Source organism: Rhopilema esculentum, unplaced genomic scaffold (assembly GCF_057945365.1).
Source record: "Rhopilema esculentum isolate cy_ngs unplaced genomic scaffold, ASM5794536v1 HiC_scaffold_36, whole genome shotgun sequence".
Classification (NCBI taxonomy): Eukaryota; Metazoa; Cnidaria; class Scyphozoa; order Rhizostomeae; family Rhizostomatidae; genus Rhopilema; species Rhopilema esculentum.
The window spans coordinates 1,763,643-1,775,378 of NW_028300847.1; the positions used below are offsets into that span (position 1 = coordinate 1,763,643).

At 36.8% G+C, this 11,736-nt stretch overlaps 1 pseudogene across 2 annotated transcripts; it reads right to left on the bottom strand.

Annotated features, from left to right (window-relative positions):
• Positions 1–1,526: 1,526 nt before the first annotated feature.
• On the bottom strand, positions 1,527–10,679 carry LOC135688048 (uncharacterized; annotated as a pseudogene). Of its 2 annotated transcripts, none has more exons than XR_016145262.1 (6): positions 10,539–10,679; positions 9,301–9,374; positions 7,206–7,410; positions 5,865–5,916; positions 5,614–5,677; positions 1,527–4,190 (listed from the first exon to the last, which is right to left on the bottom strand). The product of XR_016145262.1 is annotated as an uncharacterized LOC135688048, transcript variant X1 (transcript). The 2 variants fall into 2 exon arrangements; XR_016145263.1 differs by having other exon boundaries at positions 10,546–10,665.
• Positions 10,680–11,736: the final 1,057 nt, after the last annotated feature.

An 11,736-nucleotide genomic window follows, 5' to 3' on the forward strand; every position in this document is an offset into this window, starting at 1 on the left:
TCGGTGTCGCAAACAACACAACAGTAGCAGATATTTTGTGATGAATTTTTGGAAAAACAACTTTCTCAAGCAGCATTTTTTGTAACGGGTGCCTTTTTGCAAGAATGAAAATCCAAATCGATTTGATCAATCTAACCCCTTTTTCAACGGATTTTGAGTATTTAGAACGTCGCTTTCTGGCAGCAGTTTCGATGCACCGGGCCAGCAACTCATAAAGAAGCTTGGCTGGAGGACCAAAATTACTAGTACTGTGAGTCAAATGTCATGGTCTTCGAATCGATACCTAAAGAATTACCATACCTAAAGAAAATAACAATTTACCTTAGAATAAAAGAAACATCTGATACAAAAGAATAAAAATATAAGAATTATCGCAAGTTACACAATAAACATTACGCAGATAAGCACAAAAAGGTTTTTCCCAAAAGATTCCCGTGATTCATAAGTCAGCAATATAAAACCATTTATATATATCAGAATATACATATTCTCTTGACTCGACAACCAAATAAAAAGTCGGGAGCTGAAGTTGTAGAAAATTTGGAATAATTTACAGATAACATAGAATTTCTAACATTCTGATAGGGGAAACCAGTAAAAATGGCGCAGCAATATTCAGATAATGGCGATAGGGTATTTTCTATCAGCCCTAGGAATCGAATTCTTTTCAAGTCTATTGGCTACAATCCGAAGGTTACAGGCGAGGATCCAGAAAAATTCTGACAGGAGCAAATAATGGTGGTCTGGGGGTGTAACCCCCGGGAAATTGTTTTTGACCCCGCCCTTGGGATTGGCAGATATCGCATCTTTTGAAGATGGTAACGCCCTGTACTTATCTTTTTCATTTACCGTCCCCCACCATCATTCTATTCTTCCAACGATGCTACTGCCTCTGAACGTTCAAGCACATAGGATAGATGGAGATGCTTCAGGTATCCCAGGTATCAGGGCAATCTCTTTCACTGAGGACCTGGTAACCAGGGTATGCTATAGGCTCAAAACCCATTCGAAGCACTGATCTATAAAAAAAATGGATCGAGCTTCTAATGTGACCAGAGTGTCGCCATCCGAGAAGAGGGCCCCAAAACAGCCCATGCGAGGAGACGACCTTCTCTGTCGCCCCTAGCAATGTTTTCAGCTGCTCTAGCCTGTTCTCTTTCAGCAATCATACACAGAGCATTGCAGCTCTTGCTTATTCATATCGTTGAAGTATTGGTTTTGAGGAATGGCTTCCCGCTATTGTTTGGGGCCCTCTTCCTTTTGAAATTGAACGGGCTTGAAACTTTGGTATTTCAAGTCAATAGGAAGCTCTATCCAGTCTTTTTTATAGATCAGTGATTCGAAGGGCAAAATTGGCTGCAGGGGCAAGCCTATGTTTATACAAAAGAGGAGGACAACAGCAATTGTTAAAAACAATGGAAAGTCACTAGGGCTGGAGGAGCAATTGCCCCCCCCCCCCCCTCCTAGTTAGTGTGCTAGAAAAGGCCCTGTACAGGCTGAGATTCAGTAGAGTAAAAAAAAATTCATTGTTCTCTGACTTCATGTACTGAAGGAATTCGGCAATTAGTTACGCATAAAGCCATGTTTTAAACTAATGCTTCATAACAGTAATATACAGAGCTTTAGAAACAATGAAAATGATTTTTACAAAATACAAATTGCTAAGCAACGCTTTGAAAGCAGATTTAATTCAGTTTAAAGCAAAACGATGTTTCGTATTTATGCTTAAACGTCATAAACTTTCGAGTCATAAACAGCATATTAAATTTCAGGCAAATTATAGAAGTATAAAGCAATAATAAAATTATGTTTAACATTGATCATCATATCTGAACAATACATTGACAAAAGAGCAATTCTCAGCTAGATAATTATTAGTTTGGACAAAATTGTAACAATTGTAAGCATGGTTGGAAAAAAGGGACCTCAGTATAGGGCAATCTACAATTAACCAATAGTGTATTTAGACGTCTACAGCATTCATTCAATGGTTCGGAGTGTTTATCTTGAGTGGAGACTTTTTTTGCTAAGAAAAATTGAGCTTTGGTGAATGAATTTATTTACCAAGACTTGTCTTTTGACTTATCATTGTGACAGCTTTGAGTTATCAAGCAATTTTTTGCTGTTTGATTAGAAAAGGGGGAATTACTATCTTAAAATTGCCTTCGTTCATCAAAAATACACTTTATGATACAACCAAGATGATTTGGTGTTGCAAATGAGTATATTTTATGGAGAAATAGTACATTTTATATTCGGTATTCAAAATCAAAACAATATACGATCAGAAAAATGGCTGCATGTTATCGCACTGTGATTTCATCCCGGCCTTAAATCTTTAAGATAAACACTCATAATAGTTACTAAAGAAATGTTTAGATCAAATCAAAATTGTATTTGCGATTTTATCAACTGTTTTACATATTTCTGAGTACGCCATAGAATATAAATGTATATTTTAAATTCATTATCAAGATAGTCAAATACATATTCATTTCAAAATCTAAATTTGATGGCTTAAAGTACAATTTATTAATATGAAATTGCAGGAGTTTCTAATCAAAAGATAACTTTATCCGAGGGACTAATCGCACCAAGAGTGTCTCGTATACCTTTGGTAGAAATTCTATTGTTTTATCTTAAAATCCTTTTATTTTCGCAGACATCTGGTTTGCAATTTGCAAGAGTGATTTGCCCTTGGTATATATCATGGAGCAGATTGCTAATCTGAAATGAATGAATTTTCAATTTTCGCAAGGCGAATTCTGTTTAAAGCTTTCCCTGAGGCTGACGTTTCATTCTTGCTGTCTTGAGTCAAAAATAAAATGGGACACATAATACAAGGATGGGATGGGAGATTATTGAAAGGTACGCGGGCTTGATGTCAGGCATGCAAAAAGCTACTGACAATGTAAACAACAGCCTGATATTCTATATTAGAAAACTTCCAAATGGGATCAAAGGACTTTAAAATGGGATCAATGACGCATACTGCAAAGAACGACGATCCATGAGACATTGCATTGCACTGACTGAATCCCATACATGGCTTTTCTCTTAGACATAGAAACCCCATTCACAATTAACTGCAAAATTCACCAAAAATAACAACTTGCTGTTCGCAAGCAGAAAATTTGAGAGTTCGCCAATCTATGTACTTTGTTCAACAGAACGTCAAGGGATTGAATTCAACCAGAATCTCGAGCCCTCTGGTTGAAACTCTACTGATTATCCTGCAAGCTGTGCATTACAAACTACCTCTTACAAAACGATACTGACATTTTAACTACGACACGCGGCTGTGGGACACCTACAATTCTGTAATCACAAAATACCGAAACCTTCGTCACGCATTATTATTCTGGCTTTTCCTTTGCATCTTCTCCGTCTTCTTTGGTGCTTTCTGCCTCTTCCACTTTATTGCCAGGTGCGTCATTATCTTTTGTTTCACTTTCTTTCTCTCCAACTTCTTCCTTGTCATCCGTCCCAGCTTGTGAGCCCTCTCCTGGTGCTTTCGTATCCTCGTTGGGTGGATCTTCTGCAGTGTTTACCTCCACATCAGCTGGAGCATCGTTAACTGGCTCCTCTGTCTTTTCTGGTTCCTGGTCTGTTTTTGATTCTGGTTCTGAAACAGCCTCCACCACTTGGGGCTTTTGTGGTTCTTCTATAACTCCAGATTCCTCAGCTGACACTACTGTTGCTGGCGTTTCTGCTGGCGTTTCTGCTGGCGTTTCTGCTGGCGTTTCTGCTGGCGTTTCTGCTGGCGTTTCTGCTGGCCCTTCCGCTTTGGTTTCAGTTGGCGTTTCTTCTACAGGTTGTGCTTTTTGAGACTCCCCTGATGCTTCCGTTTTCCCTTCTGATTCTCCAGTAGTTTTTTCTTCTGCCGCCTCCCCTTCACCGCTACCCTTCTCCGATGCTGTTTCTTCAGTTTTATTTTCGACACTTTCACCAACTTCTTGCTTGGTATCGGTCACTCCACCAACTGCTCCTTCTGCTCCGCCATCACCAGCACCTTCTCCAGCTGAACTTATCCCCAGTGCCTTGAGGACGTCGGCAGTATTTGTGTGATCACCTGGATTCTTTTGCTTGTGAACCAAGAGAACTTTTTCCCCACCCTTTTCAACAACAAGGGTCCCACCAAGCTGCATTCCATCTCCTTTCATGTTTCCTGTTATTCCCATTGCGTTGCTCTAAGGAAGGCACAGATATTTATAAAATAATGCTGTACGTTGCTCAAAGTAAAATTTATAAGCAGCTTTTTAGTACCCATAATTCCGCACATGTCTGAAAAAAATTCCCATAATTCTGCAAACACGATGAAAACTATACCAATGATTTAGGCAAATAACATTTCAAAACATAATAAAAAATCACCAAACAAATTTGCAACGTTTTCCAAAATGGTACCCATAATTCTGCATGTTTCTTCAAATGGTACCTATAATTCGGCATGTTTCTTCAAATGGTAGCCATAATTCCACACATATTTTAAAAACTGATACCAATAATCTGCACTTTTCAAGAAAAAGGTACCCTTAAATAATGGGACGTCCCCGTACCTCGAAACAGGGCCAATTTTAGTGCGGTTTTCCCCACATTTTGTGGTCTTGGAAATCCAAAATGTGGTCTTGGAAATTCAAAATTGTGGAATGGGTTTTTTCAATTTAGCTTTATTTTTGTTATGTTTTTCTGTTGATAGAGTTTTGAGTCTTTATAACATAACAGAACAGTACAAAACATCCATGAATCGTAGCACAAGTTCCTTGGTCCAGATTACTCTGGTCCAACAAGAGCGAAAAATGTTACAGCCAATCAGCTTTTTGCTCTCAAATGGTGTAAAAGCCAATCAGAGCTTGTAAAAGACCCCTGAATCTAACGACAGTAACTAAAATGGCGGCCAAACAGCCACCAATTATTAATTTTTCAAAATCTTATAGCCACCTGCTCTTATTAGAACCCCCCGCGTTTTAAATTTTTTGGCGTGTCCTTCAATATTAAAATAAGTATGAATTATAGAGCTTCTAGCAATGTTAACCTTTAACTACTGTTACTATCGGAGTCCATAAAGAATAGGTTATAATAGAAACATATTTGTAATCGTGTTATGTTGAATATTTTTGTTTTACACGAATAAAGAAAAACGCTTTCTACGGCAACAGTCGATATTTTGAAATTCCATGCTTCATACACAGCCATCTTTTCTTAAAGTGTGGTCTTGGAAAACTTCCATAAAATAGGCCCTGCCTCGAAACCTATCGAGCAACCACCCTTAGTCCCAGACAAAAGCAAGCACGTTATGGCTGACATTTTATAAGAATAAATGAGTTCCGGCACGATCATTTGGGTGTTTATTCCCCAGTCTCTGAAAATTTGCGCGACGTTATATAAACAGAAGCACCCCGTCTTTCATGTATTACAATTCGAGAGAGAAAGAGACAAAGTACGGACAGTATCAAAAGCAAAAAAGAAAGAAATGAGACTTAACTAAGAATTATTAAATCCGACACATTTCTGAAAAGGCCCCCAACTGAAAGACCCTTAAATACGGGGTTAGCGTTAATGTCAATGGGGTTAGCGTCACCAACAATTTACGTTGGAAACAACAAAACCTACCTTTGCATTTGCCCGCCGTGTCTCTGACGCAAGCAGCGCCCCAGCAACAGACAGCATGTTATAACTACAATAAAATAAGTACAATCAGTCGGGATCAGCAATATGTATCAGGTGTACAAGAAAACAGAGAGTTAAAAAACCTTTTATGTCAAATATAAAGCTAATAAGTAAACATATAATCAACTTTATTTAATCATGAGTTCGGTACTTTACGTTAATTAATCATGAATAATAAAATTTTGTTAATTTACCGTTTAAACTGTTGCGCCTTGAAAAGCTGTTTGCCTTCGTCCACGTATAGATCTGGAACAAATCGAAACTTTTGGTAAAACTGTCAACTATGGTGGCCCATAAGTGCCACACACTTAAACTTAAACAGATTCGCATACAAACAAAACTGATTGACATTAAAATAAACCGATTCACGCGTAAAGAAAAACCACTCGCACAAAATTCAAGCGATTCGCACAAAAATAATTCTGACTTGCACAAAAAGAATTCTGATTTGCACAAAATTTAAACTCGCCACACATTTAAATTTGAGTGCCAGATTCGATAATTTCAAAGTGCTCGCTCACAGGCAAAATACGGCATGCAATAAAATTACTTTACTCTGCTTTTTTAAAAAGCAACATAAAAAATGCAAGCATTCGTATGTGACCAGTAATATAATGATAAAAACCACTTTTCCTCCTTCTTTCAAATCTGAAAAGTCAGATAACACAATTATGCCTTGGCGCCCCCCCCCCCCCCAATATTTTCGGAGACAATGGTTCTTGTTTTAAAACAATGGGTAAATGGGATGTCATTTTATCAAAACAATAGGCTTGTCCCCCATATTTTCCCCAGTATCCACCACTGCTTATATGTGACTAGGATTTTTGTTGGAAAAATTGTCTCACATTGTACTTAAAACAAACAAAATCATCGTAGAAAGTAATTTGTACCTATATTTATTGTTCTGATCTTGTAATATCTTATTACAATACATCTTTATTACAAGTTCAAAATGTACAGTACGTTGTATGTACATATCTGCAGCTTTTGTTTCCACTCCTAGCAGCACAGGTATCGATTTAAAAACGCTTTTAGCTAGAGTCTCTAACAGAGATGCTTCGCGACTCAGAAGCTCTGATGACTAAACAACAGGCAAAACCACTTTTTGAAAGAACTTCAAAAGAAAATCTAAAATACTTAAGCTTATAAAAGTGCGTATGCCACATTGTGTGAAATCTGGTATTGCCCTGTGGAAAATTGTCTGTAACATCCCATAATCTGGGAGATGTGGGTGGTACTCGGCTCATTTCGTGACCATTGTTTTGTCATTGCCACAATGGAGGGATCAGAGAAAATTGTTCAGTGCTTTCAACGTGAGATTAAGCTAGTTATGTTCGTTAAACATACGCGATCCGTGATTGGCCAAGACATCCCTTGCCTATTAAGCTTAGAGAGCTAAACCACCAAAGTTGGTATAAACCATCACTTCACGGTTCTGTCTTCCTGTTGTACTTTTTTATAAAACCCTGGATACATAGTTTCCATTAAATCTAAATAGTTACGTGTATAGAAACAATTTCTGTTATAGATCAAACCTCCTTTGAAGAAACCTCCGCTGACAAATTCTTCAACACCAAGCTTTTCCAGGCCAATACCTGCAAGCCCTATGCCATGGGCGTCGAGTTGAGGCTTTATTTCGCTCACCTCGGTTGCCCATAGCCGGCATAATTTTCATCCAAATCTTCTTAAAAAGACTATCACAACAGAATTATTCTCCCACAATGAAGATAATGGAACATTCTGCAAGAAAATAAAGATGGAATCAATTTTAATCGTTTTCTTAATCTACTGTTGGATTTATATTTCATCTACATTTTAGATTTTTCAAAATACACAAACTGCGGAGTTATTGAAGACACGATGCGTTTGTCTACCACATAAACAAAAGAAATATGAAAATAACCAGCATCAGCAACTCATACAGCAAACAAAACTCCTTCCCGTCTAATCTGCTAATTTTTATATATAATCTCCTAGTGTAGGACAGAGTATTATAATTATAGAAACATCTTTTAAAATGTGAACCGCGTAATGTGTTCATGTTTTTCTGATTGGCCTATTTCCCTCCATAACTGGGTATGTATTTTCCATCTTATTCTTTTGGGACCTTTTTCGGACGTTTTATACTTTGAGGAGTGTCAAACAGAAAAGCTTTTAGAATGATTGTAAAATGTTTGCCTTTTTCAAAGCCATTTTTAAAAACATATCTCCACAAAAATCCATTCTGAAATAAATATTGAATGGTCCTTTAAGATTGGTCAGAGAATTATTTAATCTAGCTCTAGCATGTATATATGTTCGGAAGAGAAAGGTTTTATAGCCAGAACTAGAAAAAATTACACATGAGCAAAGAAAAACAAAAATAAATAGCACTGAAAAAAATATCAATTCGAGCATAAGAGTAAGCTTCATAATTTGGATGGTTTGCTTTTCTGATGAACTTTTCATGTACATACAAATGTAGACACATCCTGGAAACAGGCCTACTATGATTCCAAAACTTGTGCTTGGTCATTGTTGCACCTTTCCCTGATTTTATGTTGATTCTGACAGCCCCTAGGCCCCTGTCTTACACCCCCTTGTGTAACAAGAAAGGGTGAAAATCATCCCAAGTGAAAGAATTCCTGAGATGGGGGTCCCCTTTGAACAAATTGAACGATCCAGACATTTTCCCACCCCCCCCCCACATCCTATACAAGCTGAAATTCTTTGCCCCTAGTCAATTTCAAGATCGCTTTTAAGCATGAAATCCCACACCATGCCAGTTTTTTATGGTACCCCTGCCAAATTTACCAGCTATCTCCCATGAATAAAGTGTGGTTTGTAACACAGGGCTATTGTCCTCATGCTGTTTGTGAAGTACACAATTTCTAATCCACACAACTTCAGTTCCAATTGTCCTACTTTTACTGTTTCAAGAAAAAACAAATTATTTCATTTTCAAATAAAATTCAATTCACATGACCAACGATGAAGAAAAGATGCCTCCCACTAGGGAAAGAAATTAGGTTGCCTGTCTAAGTCATCTAGATTTTATCTTTATTGCGAGGTGATTTCTAAAAACTTTAACAAGGGACAGTTTATAAAAGGGTGCAGTTTTCTTGTGCTTAAGCAAGCCAATGCTGTTCAGGAAAGATTCTCACAACCAATGTTTTTTAAGACATAAATAGTGACACAAACATTTATTTGCAATTTAGCTTTGGGAGACCATGAAAATCATGATTTATCAATATGGCAATATTTTTTCAAAGGAACATACACTATTCAAAAAGGTGCCAGAGATAAGAGAATTAACAAGTTGTGTCACATCACAGTTAACAATTTGATTAATCCTGTGTCAAGATCTTGCAAAAAAGCATATCTAGAGATTTAAGAAGAAGATGAGGAAATTTTTTGAAAGCAAGATATATGCAACTATTGTTTAGGGGGCTGAGCAACATCCTCCCCCCCCCCACCTTCAAGATCCAGAAAAATGTTGACAAGAGGGGCTCTGTCTGCCTCTTGCACCTCCTTAGAAATCTCCATTGTCTTTATCTGACTGCAAACACATTTTTAATGATATTCACTCAGTTACATGGTGATGTATATTTTTTCACCTAATGCATACATGAAATGCCATTCATAGCCTACCTTTGCTCCTGAAACGCTGAAAATGAGGTTCTGAGCAATCTTGGAGAGATCCATTGCTTTTTTTGCAATGCAACCTGAAGTAAGAGATTATTAAAACATTATGCTCCTAATATTTGCAAGCACAAAGGCAAAGAGATGAAAAAATAAACATTTTTGGATGCTTTGAAGACTGAAAAAGATCTTTAAGAAGTGGAAAGTAAATATAACCTCTATGTTGCCTAGTCCCCATTATACAAACTTTGCATTGACATGTCTCCAACCCCAACAATCAAAGCGTGACATACTCTAATTGAGTAGACTTGGAAATTGAGGGAAAAGGGCAAAAAATGTCAGAAAACTCATCATATAGAAAACATGACACATGACACAACCTATTGAACTTCAAAACATCAATTTCTGATACAAAATTTGTGATGATGAGGGCAGCATTTAAACCAATATATAGTTGTGGCACAGAGAAAATTCTGTTTGCACCAATTACTTTGCAGTTAAAGGCTTGACCCCTCAAAGGCAGTATACATTTATTCGAACTTCTAGGTAAAATTGATGCTTCCTATTAACCAAGAAAACAATCATTTTGATAAAACTTCCTGCATATATTTTTGCCTTTTAAATGTTTCCTATGGCAATGTTTCTGGCAAAATCTTCCTGCTTTTCGTTTAAAAATATTTATTTTAAAAATTTTCAAAAATATTTAAAAATTTTTAGCTTTTGCAGGTCTGAGGCTGGTGGGGGCAACAAAACGTTCAAGTATCAGATATATTGAAATGGAATTTTTCTTTAAAATGTGCCTAGCAACAGTTGAAGTTTCTTGTGGTCCTGGCTGCTTATATAAGGAGTATTTATAGCAAATAAGCCAAGTGTTAACTCTATAATAAGAAAATCTAGTTAAATTCGTATATCTTAATGTTTCAATGACAGAGACCCTAAAAAACATGGGAATAGGGGTCATTTAATACAAATATTTTTAGCATTACAGGCAGAGTAAAAACTTTATCAGGAATTTTGAGGACTACTGGATAAAGAGCCGTGAAATAGCACTTTTAAACAGTTTTGCATATCAATTACTGCGCCTAGGCTAAAATGCCAAGTCTAAGCAGCCTATTAAGTAAATGCTTAGGCCAATATGATTTATGCAACAACCTGAAAACAGCATCCTTTGAGGTTTTTTTAACTGGTAAAAACATAATTAAGGATATTTTTAAATTCGTGAATTTATTTTAAAATATTATACAAACCTCACACCTCGGTATCTAATGTCAATACTTCCGCAACTGTCTCTCCACGGGGCGTGTCTCACCTCGTGATTCTGTTGTTGCGGATATTGGAATCGATCTCGCGGGATAGCGCAGCACCAGTATAAATGCAAAATTGGGTGTCCAAATACAGTAAATCCTCGAATTTCCCCCCCCCCTCGAAAAAGCCCCCTTGAATAAGCCCCCACCCTAGAACTGCAAATTGTAAATAAGCCCCCCCCCCCCTCGAATAAGTCTCCACTGCTACCGTAAATTCTCGAATTAGACCCCTCTATTTGATGATTTTTGCCATCTGAGGTTGCCTATGGCGTTTTATTGAATTACCACAACAAATTCATTCGTTTGGTAGTAATTTGCTAAATGCTCATAAAGAAATTCCTACTAAAATAAACGAGGTCTTTTAATAATGTCTTCTTAATGTCTACAACAATTTTTTGCGCACACGTTTTCGTTTTTAATAAACAATTGCAGTTATAGCAGCAGCAACAGCACATTCCTCATCAGAGTCCATGATGAAATAAGAGGACGCTTAAAAAACTGATTCATTTTAACGGATGAGTGTAAACAGATAATTTTTTTATTTAACTGGACCGTTCATTTAACTGAATCCATTTAAATGCATACACGTATTTTCATTTTTTAATAAGAATCCAAGGTCCAGTGCTGGTAGGCAGTTTCTTAAATTTTCTTGCTATTTTGCTGTCAAAGGTTTCTTACATGTTTCTTGAATTTCTTAGGTAATGAATTTTTTAAACGTGCTTCCAAGGTAAAGTAAATAGTTCACTCACATTTAGAGATGAACTAACAAAGTGATCAAGGAGTTTTGTTTTCCTAGAATGACTAACTCTGTTGAGATCTGTAAACATTTAGCTCATTGAACTTCATCAATGTTAAGTTGAAGTCAAAACAAATTTTTAAATGGAAACTTCTTGAGTGTGCAATTCACTGAGAATGACATCCAACTACATGTCAAGTGTATTGTTGCAATATATAGCGATGTTCAATGTCAAGACTGTTTTAAGTGTCAACTCGGAAAATTAGAACGGCAAATTATAAAAGTTGCTTAGCTTTTTTCAATTTGGGTAGGGTTGTTTCTCAACTTTCGAAAAATTGAGCCGTTTCTTATAACCTTTTTCTTATAAAAAAAGTGAGTATAGGTTATTTCAGCCTTTAGCAGTGG